This window comes from Tursiops truncatus, chromosome 16 (genome assembly GCF_011762595.2).
Source record: "Tursiops truncatus isolate mTurTru1 chromosome 16, mTurTru1.mat.Y, whole genome shotgun sequence".
NCBI classification, from domain to species: Eukaryota; Metazoa; Chordata; class Mammalia; order Artiodactyla; family Delphinidae; genus Tursiops; species Tursiops truncatus.
The window spans coordinates 9,078,209-9,098,291 of record NC_047049.1 but is presented as its reverse complement, the minus strand read 5'-3'; the positions used below and the strand labels follow the sequence as shown (position 1 = coordinate 9,098,291).

General features: G+C 44.6%; 1 protein-coding gene and 1 long non-coding RNA gene across 2 annotated transcripts in view; both read left to right on the top strand.

Moving 5' to 3' along the window:
- HTRA1 (HtrA serine peptidase 1) overlaps positions 1-20,083 on the top strand; it is a 57,579-nt gene that overhangs the window by 5,456 nt on the left and 32,040 nt on the right. The gene's annotated exons all lie outside the window — the stretch shown is intronic.
- On the top strand, positions 1,376-9,349 carry LOC141276780 (uncharacterized). The gene is made up of 2 exons (XR_012326867.1): positions 1,376-7,278; positions 7,937-9,349. It is a non-coding gene; the product is annotated as an uncharacterized lncRNA (long non-coding RNA).

The window sequence follows — 20,083 nt, the reverse complement described above, 5'->3', positions numbered from 1 at the left end:
GAAAATGAGAAGAGTGTAGCCATCCCAAATGGTTCCCGTTGAAGAGGCATGTCTGTTGCCGCTGGAAGGGCAGAGTTCAGCTTTTGGAATTAGTGCCATGAGTTCTATTTCTAAGTTCATTCAGAGCATTTATTGAACACCTTCTGTGTACTTAGAAGGTCCAGATAGAAGGAATCAGAGGTGAGAAAGGCTGGGTAGCCCGTGATCTCAAGAAGTTCGTAGTAGGTCATATCACACCCGGCTTAAGGAGTCAGATCACCACTTTGTAAAGGGATGACTTCTCGTATGTGACTTAAACTCTCTAAGTTTCAGTTTCCTCATCAGTAAAATCATTATAAAAATAATGGTGCATACATACCTATGTCATAGGTTTGTTCAAAGATGGAAACACCTCATTATATGAACTTAGTGCTTAGAACTGTGCCCAGTGCATTACTAGAACTGGATCAGTATTAGCTGTAATAATAATTAGCATCATCATCGTCATCATCGTCAAGGAGTCCGCTCAGTAGAGGAAGCACTATAATGATGTCTCCCTGGGGATAAGGTGCGTGAGTGGCTTAAAGAAGGCGTCACAGAGAAGGAGGGTGATGCGGGACCTGTGTCCTGGAGGCTGACTTGGGGTTTGCCAACAAATATGTTAGAAAAGCTTCTCTGGGCAGAGAGACTCAGACACCACGTTGCCCGTCGTCACCCTCTGAAACCCCCAGGCGTTGTCCGTACCATCTGAGAAGTGTGCGACTTCTCTTGAATGAAGAGCTGCATGCCTGGAATGCCTGGGATTTCACAAATGTCATCTCATTAACCTTCCTTAGAGTATGTGACGCCCAGGAGAGAGCAGTGTATAGCAGCCCCAAGACCTTCCTGAAGGACGCTTACTTTGTTTTCCATGTTTTGGGAATTCCTCACAAGGAAAGACTTGTCACATCTTAAGGAAAAAAAAGAGCTTGGGAGCCCACAGATACCCTATTATTTTCGATTCCTAGGACGAATTGTCAAGTCAGTGTGTTCTGTAATAGCAGTCCTCCACAGCGTCATGTGACAGCAGCTGGTCCCTCACCAGGAGATCATCGTGCCTCCTCGGGCACATGGTGGTTTCAGAGGGCGTATTGTTGTGGCTGGAATTTTCAATAATTTTCAAATTTGAATAAGCTCTGTCTTAATGAGTCAGAGCCTTGTGCAATATTTTCAAACCTCAGGAAACATCTTTTTCATTAGTTGTGCAATCAGATCTCAAGGAGAAGACGGCAGGCCTGTCTGCCTGATAAACTGTTTTATTTTTTCATTTTTCTCTGAGAGTTTGGTGCGATTCGTGGTAGGCTTCCCTTCCACATAGGCTCGGGTGAGATTTTACTAGATCGTCCAACAGGTGAGCCATCTCACACCCCAGGGCTAGGGGCGCTGTCTCTTCGGTGCCAGTATTCCAAGCGGCACCCCTGCTCGGGGGGGGGGATGGATGGACACAGAGGGTTCTGCCAGTTGGGGTTGTCCCGGCCGATGGCTGCCAACTGGATGCAGAGGAGGGAAGGCTCAACGTTCAGCAGTCACGTCTGCTTTTCTCTGGCAGAGGGTGAGCTAGCCTGGGGGACGGGGGGACAGGGACAGTGTTCTCCAGGACAGCCAGGTGGTAGGAAGCATCAGTGGGCAGAACAGTGACCAGAAGAGCTACCACCACTGGGTGCTTTCTGGGAGCTGGGCACTGTGCTCTTTGTGTTATGGGCCAAACTCGTGCTTCCCTCACCGTCACCCAGGGAGGGAGGGGCATCGTTCCGTTCTCCAGCTGGGAAGAGATGAGGCTCCAGGAAGTGACTGATAATTGTCCAAGGCTACCCAGTAGAGGGAGGTAGAGCCAGGATTTGAACCCAAGTCTGCCTCACTCCAAGATTATTCTTGAGATGTCTTTGACCCAGGTGTTACTTAGAAGCGTGTTCCTTAATCTCCAGATACTTGCGGGCTTTCCAGCTCGCCTCTGTTATTGATTTCTAGCTCAGTTTCACTGTGGTCTAGGATCGTGCTTTGTGTGATTTCTCTTCTTCTTTCTTTTTTGTCTTTTAAATTTGTTAGGATGTGTTTTCTGGTCAAGGATGCGGTCTCTCTTGGTGAATGTTCCATGTGAACAGCAGAATCTTCTGCTGTTGTTGGGTGGAGTGTTTCATAAACATCAATTAGGTCTAGTGGATTGATAAGGTCAACTATATCCTACTGATTTTCTGCCTGCTTGGTCTATCAGTTCCTGGAAGATGGATGTTGATGTCTCTGGAGTCTACTCTGGAGCCCTGAACTGCTGTCTCCTTTACGGCCTCCCAGTTTGTGGAAACCTGGGTTCTGACCACACAACCATCTCTGTGTCTCCACCACAGAGAGCGTGTGCTCTTTACCAGGGAGCCTGTGGTCCGCATGCTGAGTTTTCAGGCTAAGTTTCTATTGAACATTTACTGGTCAAGAAATGGCCTGAGTTGGGGTTTCTGAGGTCCTAGTTTGACATTTCTCCACCAATTTGACCTTTTTGGCTCTGGAAAATGTAGCCCAATGTGGTTCAGCCCTCATTGGAAAAAACCCAGGAGGAGAAGTCTGATAATAGCACAGAAGGCATAGGAGGAAGGGCAAGAGTTTGAGACCATCTAGAAAGGCCCCATGCGCACTGATCCCTTTCTGTCTGTGGGGTCCTAGAACACTCTCATCCAAGGCTCTTCTCTTGGAACGCTCACCTTTGGTCAGCCATATAGTTCTTCATCCTCTGAAAAATACAGCTGTGCCCTCACCTTCCACAACCCATCTCTAACCACATCAACTCTCCATTTTCATGTTTTCTGGGATTTTGTGGACAAGGACACTTCTGCCCTCGCAGAGACGCTGTTGACTGGCCAAAGACACCAGTTGGCTGTGGACAGAATCCCAGTGCACAAAATCTGAGTGTGGAAGGTTCTCGCAGGTCCCATAACCCAACCCTTCACTTCAGAGAGAGGCACCCAAAGGGAACACGACTCTCACAAGCTGCTTAGCTCATCGGGGCAGGAGGATGGTGGGTCAGTGTGGGCTCCATCCTGAGGCCCAAGGTAGAGCCCTTGAGCCCTTCCCTCCTCAGCTGTACCTTCCTGCTAAAGCAGGGGGTTATTTGGGAGAGGCTGGGGTCCATGCACACGATTCCCATGAGGCAGAAACAGTGGGTGCTTTCACTTAGTCTCCCATTACAAAATGATGCTAAAGAAAACTCCTCCCCCACCCCCGCCAAAAATAAGCTCCTTGGGTTGGAAGATGACAAAAAGCTATCCGTATAATGACTGACTTCTCCTCCCAAGAGTTCTAAGCACCTATTAATGCCCTTGAACCATAATTACAGTGCTCTTGCTAAAAAGAAAAAAATTAGTATAAATATAGTGGTGGGCACACCAGATAAACCAGGGCTGAGATGCTTCAATGTCTTTTAAGCTGTGGCCTGATTTTCCTCTCTCAGCATAAAGACTCTTTTGAATCTCTTTTCACCGTACTGTTTAGACGTCATGGGAAATGCATTTATACGTTTGATGGCATACTGCACTATGCCAGTGTTTGAAAGTTATAAATACACTTTAATCACATCACAAATAAAAGAAAAAAGATTCAGGATTCCACCATTATTCCAGCAGCTTCATCATTTCTGTCCCCAGCATTACCACCATTTGGTTAACTAGTCCTTCTTTGTGTCCATTTGGGCCACGTTTGCCCCAAAACAAACATTTTTGTGTTCATGGTTATTTCTGAATCTAGGGTTATTCTTCTGGGATAGATACTAAGAAGTGCAATGACTGGATGGAAGGTTAAGTTTCTTTTATGGCCCTTGGTGTATGCCACGGGCCATAAATTTTTTTCCAGGTGGTTGCCAAATTATTTTCCAGGGGGTTGTACCCATATCCGTTGCCTTCAGCTATAGAGTTACCCACCTCCTAAGTCACTGACAGCTGGGGCAGAAGAAGCCAAGAAGAAATTCTCCTGAAAGAAATCCTTCAGGATACATGGAATAGGATGGTACCAAAACGGTCACTCTGCTCAGTCAGTAAATGACCTGGTCTGTCTTGAAGTGATTTTTATTCCCAGATTGACTGCTTTTAGGAGATATGCAGTGTTTGGGGTAGAATGAGAACTTTTAAAGTTTGATTTTACCTGCGGATGGAGTTGTGATTACAGACTGGAAGGGGGATTGTGTGGTCGTCAGGTCATCTGGTCCAACACTTGTGTTTTCATTGAGGGGCCAGGACCATTGAGGGGATGTGAAAGCCTGAGGTCACAAGCCAGGCTGTGACAGAGACTCTGAGTTTCTGGACGCCCAGCCCACGGCTCTCTGCACTCAGCCTCCCGGATGCCAGCTCTGTCCAGGATGCAGGAGGAGGCCAGACTGTTTGTGCTTGTTTGGAAAAGTGAGCAATATGTTTATTCGATTGTTTGGTTACACATAGACCGAAATACAACTGGAGCGTCATACATAAAATGCAATTCTCTAGTAGCCACATTAAAGAAGTCAAAAGAAACAGTGACTTTTTTCTTTTTTTTTAACGCTGTTCTATTGAGATATTATTCACATACCATAAAATTCACCCTTTTAAAGCGGATAGATCAGAGTTTTTATATACTTAGAGAGTAGTGCAACTATCATCACTGTGCAATTCTAGAATACTTTCCTCACTTCAGAAAGCAGCCCGGTACCGGTTAGCAGTCACCGCATACTTCCTTTCTGCCCTAGGCAACCACTGATCTCTTTCTGTCTCTATGAAGTTCCCTATTCTGGACATGGGACATTTCATATAAATGGAATCATACATTTGTGGTCCTTTGTAACTGGCTTCTTTCACTGACCGTAATGTTTTCAAGGTTCATCCATGTTGCATGTGTCCATGCTTCATTCCGTTTTATGATCCAATAATATTCTGTTGTGTGAATGTAGTAAGGCCAGGCTTTTATTTTATCTCCTCTTCCTGTTGGGGAAATCCTAATCCCAGCCCCAGAAGTCACCTTGACAGTGACTAGACGGCTCAGATGGCTCAGAAGAAACTGGAGCACAGGATGCAGGAAGCCAGCCTGGAAAATAAGAATATTCCATAAGGATGGGAATTACATACTGAAAGGAAAAGATCAGGAAGTGCACTTTTCAGATTTATTAGATCATATGATATTTTTTTGGAGCTGGAAATGATGTTGGAAATGGTCTAGTCTGCCCCTCGTCTTACTGATGAGGTAACTGAGACCCAGAGAGGGGAAGTGGCTTGTCTTGGGTCTTTACTTCTCGCTTGAGCCAAAGATTCCTTCTGACTTTTGTCTCAGTTTTACAAGTTACCCTCCTCACACCTCGAAGACAACGCTCATCAGCAAACGGGCAGGGGGTACCTCTCAGGAAGAACTGTGCCCTTCCTGGACGGAGGGCCTTGCTTCACCATCACATCCCCGCTTCTCCTTTCCCAAGCCCCAGGCCCACCCTCCCGGACCAGGGGCTACAGGAGGGTGGCTGCTGACAGCTCAGGAGTGTGTCCCAGACCCTTAATAAATGGACCCGTCACCGCCCAGCCCGCTGCTCGCAGCTGGAGGCTTCGGGAGCCTGCGCTGCCTTGGCCACTTCAGACACAACAACCGGGAGGAAGGAGCTGGAGCGGGAAGGGAACCCAGCTGAGAAATCTGGGGCGGTCAGGACGGGAGCCAGGTGCTAATCAGGAGGAAAGTTAATGGTGTTTTTGTGAGCGGAGCAGTCAGCTGTTTCCCCAAAGATGATGATAGACGCATCATTCGGGAGACTTCTGAAAAAAGAAATCGTGCGGTGGAGCTGATGGGAAACTTCTTTTTCTGACTATTTTCCTAACATCCGACAGATCAGAAAACAACAATTAAAGGCAACAATACCCAGCAAACCCAAGCATTCACCATGAGGATGCAAGCCAGGCCTTTTTTTTTTTTTTTTGCCAGCGAGACTGAAAAGCGGTTATCAATGACAGGCACCTTTAGACATAGACGCATTGTTCTGGAAAAGGCATCTTTTACCAGTAGAGCCGAAGCTGCAGAGAACTGGGCCGTGCGTATGACTGACGGCCAGCTGGCCGGGTGCCCCCCGAAAGCCGTTCCTCCTCCAGAGAGGCTGCTTAGATGTGTTCGGGTCGCCTTTCTCCCCCTTCACTTCACCTGCTGAGTCTTTTCCAGCATCACCGGCAGCAGCCTGGTCCCAGCCCCTGCAAACAGTCACTCGCTCAGGGCCCATGGATATGGGGGACGGGTTTGCAGTCTGAGGTCTGGCATCAGGCGAGCTTTTCCCGCTCTGAGCCGTCTGAGAGACCGCGCCGGAAAGCCAGGGGCTGCCGGGCCTTGGAAGTGCCGGTGTGGGCTGGAAATTGAGGTCAGGCTCCCGGGCTCCTCCCCCCTCTGCCTCCTTTATTCATTAGGAGCAGAGAAATGGGTCACACGTAACTCTCCTGAATTTTACTTCTTCATTTGTCTGCAAAAGACAGAGAGTGTAGTGGTCCATCATCCAATTATGCATCTTAAAAAAAAATAACAGTTGCTACCTGCGAATTCAGTTTCTTTTGACAAAAATAGGGCTGAGGGCCCTTGGCTGTGGGAAGCTTGATTCCAAAGCTGTGTCTTTTCTGTTTCGATCTGTCTCACTTAGATTTGCAGACGGTGGCCCTGAGAGGTACAGGACTTTAAGGTGATTGTAGACGTCAGCCGGCTGCCTTGGTCACAGCCAAGTGATGCCTCTCTCTCCTGAGCGTTTTCCCTGCAGGGTTCAGAGAAACCTAGCTGCACGGGCCCCTCTGCCCTGGAATCTGCAGCCGCAGCACCGATTAGAATGGGGGTCTGGTTTCCTGGAATGTGCAAGGTCTCGCTTCTGTTTCTGCTGTCTCCACGCTCCAGACCAGCGTTGGGCCAGACTCTGGGTTGGAGCCGTGGCTGACAGGTTTTCCTTGGAATTTAATGGAGGGGGACGGACAGAATCCAGTCACTCAAACTGAAAGCATGGAGAAGATGAGTCTTGCAGGGCATCTCTGCTGCGGTCACTGAGTTACGCTTTTTTTTTTTCTCCCCCAGGCAACCACTCTTGCAAAAAGGAGGCCCCGTCCCCTTTGCACTTCATGCATCCTTAGCCATTAGGGACCTGTTTAAATTGATTTGTCTCCTGACCCTCAGGGAGAAAGCAGTCAAAGTTCGGCAGAAGAGGAAGCATTCTGGGTTTCTCTGCTGTCCCGGCTCCTTTAACTGCAGCCCGCCTGATCTCTGTCTCCCCCTCAGCTGGTCTGGCCTCCTCCTCCTGTGCCCCTCAAGGTGATTCTCGAATTCATCATGCAACCTCACAAAGGAGCCTTTCTTAGTGAAAAGGCATCCTGCTGCCTTCCCTGGATGTGGACCAGCCCCCCTCCTAGCTGCGAGGTGTCGGGTTACTGAAACGCCCGCTTCCTGGCCCTGTCTCCATGCGCCTACACACCTGGCACAGGTGTCTTACTCGGGCCTCGGGTGCCCGCGCTTGGCCAGAGTTGTGGAGGCCACCTTCCAATCCTGCCATCAAAAGTCGTGGCAGGGCCCGCTGTTCAGGGTGAAGCTCAGTCTTCCAGCATCTCTCTTTCCGTGGTGCCCGCGGCTGGCCTCCCCATCCGCTGGCCTTGGCCTGCAGCCCTCATTCTCTCTGCTGTTTCATCCCCAGCAGAAGGAGAGGGACCTTTGGCTCAGGGCAGTGTGGTGCCCAGCGTTCCCATCCCCCTACTCCCACACCCCAGCCTCACCGGGCTCCACTTGGCCTCTAGGTAAAGGTGCCGAACAGTGAGTGGAATGGGCCCGGTGAGAACAGACCCCTGGGCCCACGCGGATGATGTGCCGGACGTGTAATCATTTCCTCCTGGGGGGGGGGTCCCCTCCGGATTTGGGCCTGGATTTATTTACCAGGCAAGTAGCCTCTTTGTAGTTACTTTTAATCTCGCCATACTAGGGACAGAGAAATACTCAGATGTGACCCTGGGACCCTCTCAAGGTGAAGAAGAGGACAGCCTCCGGCATACACCCCCATGGCAGTGCATTCTGAGGCATCACTGGTTTCTAGGCCTGAATCTAGGCTGGTCCTTGGAGGATGGGGTTCCAGAGACTGGACCTCACATGGGGAGCCCCTGCTCGGGGTGCTTTGGCTGTGGGAGGGTGGCTGATGACAGGTGAGGAGTGCGTCCCAGACCCCTTACTCAACTGAGCCATTCCCGAAGGCTATTTTAAGTTTCCGTGACACCCCACTGGAAGCCTGCTGTGTTTGCTCCTTTATTTACAGTTTCTGAGCCTGTGGGAGACTGGCTGGCTGTGTCTGCTGGAGGCCAAGAGAAATTTCCCAAGGCTTTTGGGTAGGACTTTGAGTTCAGAGCAGTTGCGGGTCCAAGCTGGCATCTCAGGGGTCATTACTTCTTCTGGTCCTTCAAATGAAAATGCGAATATGTTTTCCATTGGCTTTCACTTCCAACCTCTGTACAATGCATATGTGCCCTTGCCTTCAAAAGAACGTTATTTCTTTTGTCACTTATGCCCAGGTCCACACACGGAAGGAAGAGAGGGCTGGACCGGAAGTGTCAGGGGGACTGGGGCCGAGCAGGAGGGAGGCTGCCCTGACCAGCCTGCCACAGTCCTTTGGCAAGTAGACCCTGGATGAATCCAGCCATCATTCTGGCCGAGCTGCTTTCTTCCCGTTTTGTCCTTTCCCCTGCATCTTGTCGACTTGCTACGATTAGTAGTCTTTAAAGTATGACTGACTTTGCTGGCGTTTAAAGTTGAAGAAATTAGGTGAAAAATCACAAGTGAGTTCTTCCCTTTCTCTGTGGAGCCGAGAGGGACCTTGGAAGCCACCCGATTAAGCCTCCTTATTTTAAAGAGAGGAACCTTCGGCACGAGGGGCTTGCCGCGGTCGCACGGGTTGCCTCACGGAGTGTGAGCTGTACCAGGCATCTTAGATCACAGGAGGGGGGTGTCTGCCCGCTAGCGTATGGGACGTTTCCTCGGCTCCTATAGACTGACTGCCTGTGGGCTCCTGGGCTCAGCCAGATTAGGGCAACATCTCCATCAGGTCCTGAGCACGTGTGGTGCTTCTCAGTACTTCATGTGCACTCTGGGTTTTAAAACAGATGAGTTTGGAAAGTAGGCAGGGCCAGCCTCATGGGTGTGCCACCCCCTCAGGAGGAGCCCACCCCTGGCTTAATGCCCTGCTGTGACCAGCTTGGAATTCTTAATAATTTTGGAACAAGGGCCCTCCACGTTTTCCTTTTGCACTGGGCTCTGCAAATTATCTAGCTGGTCCTAAATGTGGGACGGTTTTTGAGAACATGCTGTTCCCGTTGAATAAAGGAGGATTTATTTCTTTTCCCTCGAATATACTGTGTTTTGTTTTCCCAATTAGCCCGGCTCACCAACTCTGTTGAGAATTTGGAGAGCGCGATTGTTCTTGCTGGAAGGGGAGGTTGCGTTGTTCATCTTGAATCCTGGCTCTGAGCTCTCGGGCCTGGAAGTGGGAAGTGTGTCCCCACAACTGCAAGAGCTGCGGGGGACTGGAGGCTGGGTGAAAGGGCTGGGACCTGGAAGGGAGGCCACAGAGGCAGAGCAAAGAGTCCAGCTGGGGAGCCAGACAGATGGCCGCTCGCCAGCTCTGAAGCTTTGAGCATCGTGCTTGACTTCTCTGATCCTCCGTTTGTTTCCCCATCTCTGTAGACTGGAGGTAAGATCCTCCCTGCAGGTTTGCAGGAGTGGAGAGTGTGCATTAAGGAATCTTGGGAGATAGAGCTGGGGACTCAAAGCCACGTGATGGAGGGAGTTGTGGATGAGACAGGAGATGGGGATGTTCTTGGGGGTCCTGCAGTAAGTTCATGCACCCCAAGTGGCACTTACTCAGGGAAGACACCGAAAATGGGCCAGACCTGCCCGAATTAGAATGTAGAAGTGGGATTCTTAGAAGTTTCAGAAGTGTGGGAGGAGCCTTTTGGAGGTGTTGAGATGCACCGGGGAGTGCAGGGGTGAGAACTGGGAGGTGAGAACCCAGCTCGTGGCCTCAAGACGGGCATGGGGTTTAGTGCTTTTTGTGCTTTTCTCATTCAGGACTCCCAGCTCCCAGAAGTAGTGGTATTATCTCCATGTTGTAGGAGGGGAGAATGAGGCTTGGACGGGCAGAGCCGCTGCCTGAAGCGACACAGCTGTGAGGGGCAGAGAATCGGGACTGGAGGCCAGGTCTGCTCTGGGGTCACTCTGGCATTAACAAGGAGCCTTGCGACCTTACCCAGCCTTGCTGACCCTGCTAAGAATGTTCCGAGGTTGGAGTCCAGCTTGGCCTTCCTGTCTCCCTCGGACACTCTGGGTTTGTGAACCTGAGCTGCTAAGCCGGGGTGGGAGAGGGTGGGCAGCTCCGCATGGAGAAGGGACAAGGGACCAAGGGACGGGGCCGAGGGACAGAGCGTCCAGATCCAATTCTAGGCCAACTGTAGCCAGATGTGGAGCGGGGGCCACCCTGGAGGGCCGCCTTGGTCCTCCTACAGTGGAAACAAACTTATGGTTACCAAAGGGGAAAGGTTGGGGGGAGGGATACATGAGGAGTTTGGGAGTAACATATACACACTACTATGTATAAAATAGATAAACAACAAGGACCTACTGTATAGCCCAGGGAACTACACTCAATATTCAGTAATACCCTATAAGGGAAACGAATCTGAAAAAGAACAGATATATATAGATTTAGATGTAGGTTGATATGTATAGATATGTATAACTGAATCACTTTGCTGTACACCTGAAACTAACACGACGTTGTAAATCAACTGTACTCCAATATAAAAACAATTAAAAATCAAGTGTATCCATGGCACACTGGCCATGGTGACTTGTCGGTCACTGAGAGTCCTGGCTGGCAGAGGCGGTGTGTCCTGTAGGTGTAGCTGAGGTGTCCTGCTGGCCTGGCTCGGGCATCCCCCTCTTAACACTGTGAGCCAGCCACGTGCTCTGGGGGGTCAGGGAGCCACGAGGGTGGGACCCAGGCCTGGCCCCTGGGCAAGATTTGGTACTCCCACCTACGCCTGGCAGGTCCAGTGTTATGGGATCTGAAAGGGGCACCCTCTTAAGAAAAAGAATTCACAATTATGAATACAGCAGTAGGCATGGAAAGGATTCCTTATTTAGACAGAAAACAAACCGCCACAAATTAAAATTTTTTAAAGTGGACAAATTCTACAAACTCCACAAAACCCAGAAAACTGTCATGATGTTGTTAGTAACTACCGGATCCACTTTCACCTTTAAAATACTCCTCCCCGCCGCCCCCCCGTATTTTTTGGCTGTAGATTCTTTGATCGCCTTTTCATGTGACATATTTTGTAATGTTTCCTCTGAAGAGAATAGAATTATTTCTTCTTCTTATTGTCATTATTATTATTCCTACTATTATTGTTAGTTTAGTCTTTCCTCTGGCATATTTCTCCACGACCCACATACTTCCAGGCCAGATCACCGTACTCTGTACAACCTGTGGCCTGCAGTAGGGGCACTGGCAGCATGGCAGTAGCAATGCCCCTGGAAACTATTTCTGTCCCAGGATAGATAACTAGAGCCAGAAGTGACTTCAAAGCACATAAATTAAACGCAAAGCAAAATGATCCCTCTAGTTTTACTTTCCTCTTAGCCACATCCCCAAATGCCCACAGCACTCCGACAGGACAGGAGATGTGTGACGGAGGGAAGGAGACAATGGTTTCAACCAGCTGCAGTTTAAATATTTCATTTCTACAGATTTTCCAAAAGCGTTTGCTTTGGAAAGCTGAATGCTTTGCTAGAGCCCTCGCAGGGCAAATGCGGGCCGGCTCTAGGGCAAAGCCTTGTTTACCTTCACTCTAAATCCACTTATGCTTTGGATTATTGTAGCTGTGCTGGGATTCAGGATTATCCACTGGAGAGAGCCCAGGAGACCTGGCCAAGGTTCCCAAAGCTTCATGGTTTGTGGGCACCCTTGATGTCTCAGTAATTTTTCATGGCACCTAGGCCAAAAGAAGGATCTGACAGTTCCATTTATCAAGTATTATAATTAGGTCCCAACACCTTAATAAGTTTTTGTGTCCTTGTAACCTATTAGTCATTTGACAAAAAAAGAAAAAAGAAAAGAAAAATGATATTTTAATTTCATTATTCAATAACCACAATTACTTACAAAATTAATACAAATGATCTTTGCACACCTGTTGGGAGCCACACAGCCTCTCAAATCTTGGAATCAGATTGGACACTGCCAACCCATTTCCAGTTCAACATTGATTTTTGTACAGTACTTTCTTTTAATCACAGAGACCACCAGAAATCCAAATTCGCAAAATATGGACTCATCAAAAGAATGTAGTGCAATCTGATTTTGAAACCGTGAATGGCCTAGAGCTCGTTCTCAAGGTGTCCAACAGATATCAAGTATCGCTGTGTTTCCCCAGAAGACGTGAAATATCCTGTGAGTTTGCTATGGCACTCAGGGGTGGTTCAGGGCAGAGTGAGAACAAATGCATTAGGACCGGCAAGACTTCTTTCTTCTTGCTTCACCTCTCATCTTTACCTGATACTTTTGCCTTAAAGATGAATGAAACACACATTTTGATGTATTTAAAGCACATGTGCAATTGTGTGCTAAATCTTTTGAGAGAAACACAGGTAAAAGTCTGTCCTTTGATTCGTCGTCCCCTTGTGATTTTCATTTTCACTGCAACGAATTTTCTTCAGTGTGATCATGTATGTCCAGTACTTAACTTACTGTCTGGCTTTTTTTCAGTAAACACTTAATAATGGAAGTGTCTGTTAATTCTGATTCTGATAATAATCACTGAAACTTTTCAACACTGTGTCTCTCTTTCCTCATGTAAGTAAGTTGTTGAAAGTAGTTAGGAAGTATCATCTGTAAAACTCCAGAGATGATGGTTCCAAGGAAGCAGCATTTGTGGAGTTTTGCGCATGACTAGTAGTTTATAAAGGGGAAAGATGAATCATTATTATCTTTGGATGGGAATCTGGCAATTGTAAAACTCATAAAATTATAGTAAATGGCTACTCTTAATGGGTCATTTGTTGTGTTTAAAATTATGAATGATAAATATTTATTAGGGAAGTGGAAAGATCTGTCTTTGTAAAATGTTGTGACATCATTCTACTAATCCTAGTTATTCACAATTTTTCTGTTTAAAATCACGTAGTACGTCATTCAATTTTCTCTTTTTGAGAATTATTTTGATATCCTAGGTTCTTTGCTTTCCACATAAATTTTAGAAATAGCTTATCAATTTCTACAAAAACTCCTGCTGGGGTTTTCACTGGGAGTATGTTGAATCTGTAGATCAATTTTGGGAAAATTGATAGCTTAATAATAAGGAGTCTTCTGACCCACATGTATGATGTCTCTCTCCATTTATTTAGGTTTTCTTTAATTTATTTCAGCAGTTTTGTAGCTTCCAGTGAACAGGTCTTGCACATATTTTATTCAACATTTTCCTAAGTATTTAATATTTTTGATGGTGTGTTATAATTGGTATTTTTAAAAATTTCAGTTTCCAATTGTTTACTGCTAATACATAGAAATACAATTGATTGTGCATATTGACCTGTTACCATGTGATGTTGATAAACTCACTTATTCTACGTAATATATTTATAGATTCTTTTTCTGTGTGGACCCTTATGTCATCTGCAAATAAAGACAGCTTTATGTCTCCTTTCCAATCTCTATGCCTTTAAATTTCTTTTTCTAATTAATTATTCTGTCTAGGACTTCAATAAAATATTGAATAGAAGTGGTAAGAATAGATGTCCTTGCCTTGTTCTCATTTTTAGAGGGAAAGCATGTAATCTTTCACGGTTAAGTATGATGTTAGTTTTAGGTTTTTTGTTGATTCCTTTTATCAAACTGAGGAAATTCTCTTCTATTTCTAGTGTGCTGAGTATTTTTTATAATGAATGGACGTTCAATCTTGTCAGATCTTCTTTTGCGTCTATTGAGATGATCGCTTGGGTTTTCTTTTTTAGTATGTTAATTTGGTGAATTACGCTATTTAGTTTTCAGATGTTACACCAACCTTATTTATCCTTTCCTGGGATAAACCCCACCTGGTCATGATATAGTATCCTTTTTCTTATATTGCTGAATTCTATTTGTTAAAAAATTTAAGCACATTTAGTCTGTGTTCATGCTGGATATTAGTCTATAATTTTCTTTTATTTATTTATTTATTTGAATTTTATTTTATTTATTTTTTTATACTGTAGGTTCTTATTAGTCATCGGTTTTATACACATCAGTGTATACATGTCAATCCCAATCTCCCAATTCATCCCACACCACCCCCTCCCCTCCGCCACTTTCCCCCCTTGGCGTCCATACGTTTATTGTCTACATCTGTGTCTCTATTTCTGCCCTGCAAACCAGTTCATCTGTACCATTTTTCTAGCTCCCACATATATGCATTAATATATGATATTTGTTTTTCTCTTTCTGACTTACTTCACTCTGTATGACAGTCTCTAGATCCATCCACGTCTCTACAAATGACCCAATTTCGTTCCTTTTTATGGCTGAGTAATATTCCATTGTATATATGTACCACAACTTCTTTATCCATTCGCCTGTCGATGGGCATTTAGGTTGCTTCCATGACCTGGCTATTGCAAATAGTGCTGCAATGAACTTTGGGGTGCATGTGTCTTTTTGAATTATGATTTTCTCTGGGTATATAGTGGGATTGCTGGGTCATGTGGTAATTCTATTTTTAGTTTTTTAAGGAACCTCCATATTGTTCTCCATAGTGGCTGTATCAATTTACATTCCCACCAACAGTGCAAGAGGGTTCCCTTTTCTCCACACCCTCTCCAGCATTTGTTGTTTGTGGATTTTCTGATGATGCCCATTCTAACTGGTGTGAGGTGATACCTCATTGTACTTTTGATTTGCATTTCTCTAATAATTAGTGATGTTGAGCAGCTTTTCATGTGCCTCTTGGCCATCTGTGTGTCTTCTTTGGAGAAATGTCTATTTAGGTCTTCTGCCCATTTTTGGATTGGGTTGTTTCTTTTTTTAATATTGAGCTGCATGAGCTGTTTATATATTTTGGAGATTAATCCTTTGTTGATTGATTTGTTTGCAAATACTTTCTCCCATTCTGAGGGTTGTCTTTTCGTCCTGTTTGTAGTTTCCTTTGCTGTGCAAAAGCTTTTAAGTTTCATTAGGTCCCATTTGTTTATTTTTGTTTTTATTTCCATTACTCTAGGAGGTGGGTCAAAAAACATCTTGCTGTGATGTATGTCAAAGAGTGTTCTGTGTTTTCCTCTAAGCGTTTTATAGTGTCTGGTCTTACATTTAGGTCTCTAATCCATTTTGAGTTTATTTTTGTGTATGGTGCTAGGGAGTGTTCTAATTTCATTCTTTTACATGTAGCTGTCCAGTTTTCCCAGCACCATTTATTGAAGAGACTGTCTTTTCTCCAATGTATATCCTTGCCTCCTTTGTCATAGATTAGTTGACCATAGGTGCGTGGGTTTATCTCTGGGCTTTCTATCCTGTTCCATTGATCTATATTTCTGTTTTTGTGCCAGTACCATACTGTCTTGATTACTGTAGCTTTGTAGTATAGTCTGAAGTCAGGGAGTCTGATTCCTCCAGCTCTGTTTTTTTCCCTCAAGACTGCTTTGGCTATTCAGGGTCTTTTGTGTCTCCATACAAATTTTAAGATTTTTTGTTCTAGTTCTGTAAAAAATGCCATTGGTAATTTGACACGGATTGCATTGAATCTGTAGATTACTTTGGGTAGTATAGTCATTTTCACAATATTGATTCTTCCAAATCAAGAACATGGTGTACCTCTCCATCTGTTTGTATCATCTTTAATTCCTTTCATCAGTGTCTTATAGTTTTCTGGATACAGGCCTTTTGTCTCCCTAGGTAGGTTTATTCCTAGGTATTTTCTTCTTTTTGTTGCAGTGGTAAATGGAAGTGTTTCCTTAATTTCTCTTTCAGATTTTTCATCATTTGTGTATAAGAATGTAAGAGATTTCTATGCATTAATTTTGTATCCTGCAACTTTACCAAATTCATTGTTTCGCTCTAGTAGTTTTCTGGTGGCATCTTTAGGATTCTCTATGTATAGTATCATGTCATCTGCAAACAGCGACACTTTTACTTCTTTTCCAATTTGTATTCCTTTTACTTCTTTTTCTTCTCTGATTGCCGTGGCTAGGACTTCCAAAACTATGTTGAATAATAGTGGCGAGAGTGGCCATCCTTGTCTTGTTCCTGATCTTAGAGGAAATGCTTTCAGTTTTTCACCATTGAGAATGATGTTTGCTGTGGATTTGTCGTATATGGCCTTTATTATGTTGAGGTAGGTTCCCTCTATGCCCACTTTCTGGAGAGTTTTTATCATAAATTAGTGTTGAATTTTGTCAAAAGCTTTTTCTGCATCTATTGAGACAGTCATATGGTTTTTCTTCTTCAGTTTGTTAATATGGTGCATCACATTGATTGATTTGCATATATTGAAGAATCCTTGCATCCCTGGGATAAATCCCACTTAATCATGGTGTATGATCCTTTTAATGTGTTGTTGGATTCTGTTTGCTAGTATTTTGTTGAGGATTTTTGCATCTATATTCATCAGTGATATTGGTCTTTAATTTTTGTTTTTTTAATTTTCTCTGTCTGGTTTTGGTATCAGGGTGACGGTGGCCTCATAAAATGAGTTCGGGAGTGTCCCTCCTTCTGCAATTTTTTGGAAGAGTGTGAGAAGGATGGGTGTTAGCTATTCTCTAAATGTTTGATAGAATTCACCTGTGAAGCCATCCGGTGCTGGACTTCAGTTTGTTGGAAGATTTTAAATCACAGTTTCAATTTCATTACTTGTGATTGGTCTGTTCATATTTTCTGTTTCTTCCTGGTTCAGTCTTGGAAGGTTATACTTTTCTAAGAATTTGGCCATTTCTTCCAGGTTTCCATTTTATCAGCATAGAGTTGCTTGTAGTAGTCTCTTAGGATGCTATGTATTTCTCAGGTGTGTGTTGTAACTTCTCTTTTCATTTCTCATTTTATTGATTTGAGTGCTCTCCCTCTTTTTCTTGATGAGTCTGGCTAATGGTTTATCAGTTTTGTTTATCTTCTCAAAGAACCATCTTTTACTTTTATTGATCTTTGCTATTGTTTTCTTTGTTTCTATTTCATTTATTTCTGCTCTGATCTTTATGATTTCTTTCCTTCTACTAACTTTGGGTTTTGTTTGTTCTTTCTCTAGCTTTAGGTGTAAGGTTAGATTGTTTATTTGAGATGTTTGTTGTTTCTTGAGGTAGGATTGTATTGCTATAAAGTTCCCTCTTATAACTGCTTTTGCTGCATCCCATAGGTTTTGGACCATCGTGTTTTCATTGTCATTTGTCTCTAGGTAGTTTTTGATTTCCTCTTTGATTTCCTCAGTGATCTCTTGGTTATTTAGTAGCATATTGTTTAGCCTCCATGTGTTCGTGTTTTTTACGTTTTTTCCCTGTAATTGATTTCTAATCTCATAGTGTTGTGGTCAGAAAACATGCTTGATATGATTTCAGTTTTCTTAAATTTACTGAGGCTTGATTTGTGACCCAAGATGTGATCTATCCTGGAGAATGTTCCGTGCACACTTAAGAAGAAAGTGTAATCTGCTGTTTTTGGATGGAATGTCCTATAAATATCAATTAAATCTATCTGGTCTATTGTGTCATTTAAAGCTTGTGGTTCCTTATTAATTTTCTGTTTGGATGATCTGTCCATTGGTGTAAGTGAGGTGTTAAAGTCCCCCACTATTATTGTGTTAACTGTTGATTTCCTCTTTTATAGCTGTTAGCAGTTGCCGTATGTATTGAGGTGCTCCTATGTTGGGTGCATATATATTTATAATTGTCATATCTTCTTCTTGGATTGATCCCTTGATCATTATGTAGTGTCCTTCCTTGTCTCTTGTAACATTCTTTATTTTAAAGTCTATTTTATCTGATATGAGTTTTGCTACTCCAGCTTTCTTTTGATTTACATTTGCATGGAATATCTTTTTCCATCCCTTCACTTTCAGTCTGTATGTGTCCCTAGGTCTGAAGTGGGTCTCTTGTAGACAGCATATATATGGGTCTTGTTTCTGTATCCATTCAGCTAGCCTGTGTCTTTTAGTTGGAGCATTTAATCCATTCACTTTTAAGGTAATTATCGATATGTATGTTCCTATTACCATTTTCTTAATTGTTTTGGGTTTGTTTTTGTAGGTCCTTTAATTCTCTTGTGTTTCCCACTTAGAGAAGTTCCTTTAGCATTTGCTGTAGAGCTGGTTTGGTGGTGCTGAATTCTCTTAGCTTTTGTTTGTCTGTAAAGCTTTTGATTTCTCCATCAAATCTGAATGAGATCCTTGCTGGGTGGAGTAATCTTGGTTGTAGGTTCTTCCCTTTCATCACTTTAAACATGTCATGCCACTCCCTTCTGGCTTGTAGAGTTTCTGCTGAGAAATCAGCTGTTAACCTTATGGGAGTTCCCTTGTATGTTATTTGTTGTTTTTCCCTTGCCACTTTCAATAATTTTTCTTTGTTTAAGTTTTGCCAATTTGATTACTATGTGTCTTGGCATGTTTCTCCTTGGGTTTATCCTGCCTGGGACTCTGCGCTTCCTGGACTTGGGTGGCTATTTCCTTTCCCATGTTAGGGAAGTTTTCGACTATAATCTCTTCAAATATTTTCTTGGATCCTTTCTCTCTTTCTTCTCCTTCTGGGACCCCTATAATGCAAATGTTGTTGTTTAATGTTGTCCCAGAGGTCTCTTAGGCTGTCTTCATTTCTTTTCATTCTTTTTTCTTTATTTTGTTCTGCAGCAGTGAATTCCACCATTCTGTCTTCCAGGTCACTTATCCGTTCTTCTGCCTTGGTTATTCTGCTATTGATTCCTTCTAGTGTATTTTTCATTTCAGCTATTGTATTGTTCATCTCTGTTTGTTTGTTCTTTAAATCTTCTAGGTCTTTGTTAAACATTTCTTACATCTTCTCGATCTTTGCCTCCATTCTTTTTCCGAGGTCCTGGATCATCTTCACTATCATTATTCTGAATTTTTTTTCTGGAAGATTGTCTATCTCCAGTTCATTTAGTTGTTTTTCTGGGCTTTTGTCTTGTTCCTTCATCTGGTACATAGCCCTCTGCCTTTTCATCTTGTTTGTCTTTCTGTGAATGTGGTTTTTGTTCCACAGGCTGCAGGGTTGTAGTTCTTCTTGCTTCTGCTCTCTGCCCTCTGGTGGATGAGGCTATCTAAGAGGCTTGTGCAAGTTTCCTGATGGGAGGGACTGGTGGTGGGTAGAGCTGGCTGTTGCTCTGGTGGGCAGAGCTCAGTAAAACTTTAATCTGCTTGTCTGCTGATGGATGGGGCTGGGTTCCCTCCCTGTTGGTTGTTTGGCCTGAGGCGACCCAGCACTGGAGCCTACCTGGTCTTTGGTGGGGCTAATGGTGGACTCTGGGAGGGCTCACGCCAAGGAGTACTTCCCAGAACTTCAGCTGCCAGTGTCCTTGTCCTCGTGGTGAGCCACAGCCAACCCCCGCCTCTGCAGGAGGCCCTCCAACACTAGCAGGTAGGTCTGGTTCAGTCTCCTATGGGGTCACTGCTTCTTCCCCTGGGTCCCGATGCACACACTACTTTGTGTGTACCCTCCATGAGTGGAGTCTCTGTTTCCCCCAGTCCTGTTGAAGTCCTGCAATCAACTCCCGCTAGCCTTCAAAGTCTGATTCTCTGGGAATTCCTCCTCCTGTTGCCAGACCCCCAGTTTGGGAAGCCTGACGTGGGGCTCAGAACCTTCACTCCAATGGGTGGACTTCTGTGGTGTAAGTGTTCTCCAGTTTGTGAGTCACCCACCCAGCAGTTATGGCATTTGATTTTATTGTGATTGCACCCCTCCTACCGTCTCACTGTGGCTTCTCCTTTGTCTTTGGATGTGGGGTGTCTTTTTTGGTGAGTTCCATTGTCTTCCTGTTGATGATTGTTCAGCAGTTAGTTGTGATTCCGGTGCTCTGGTAAGAGGGAGTGAGAGTACATCCTTCTACTCCGCCATCTTGAACTAA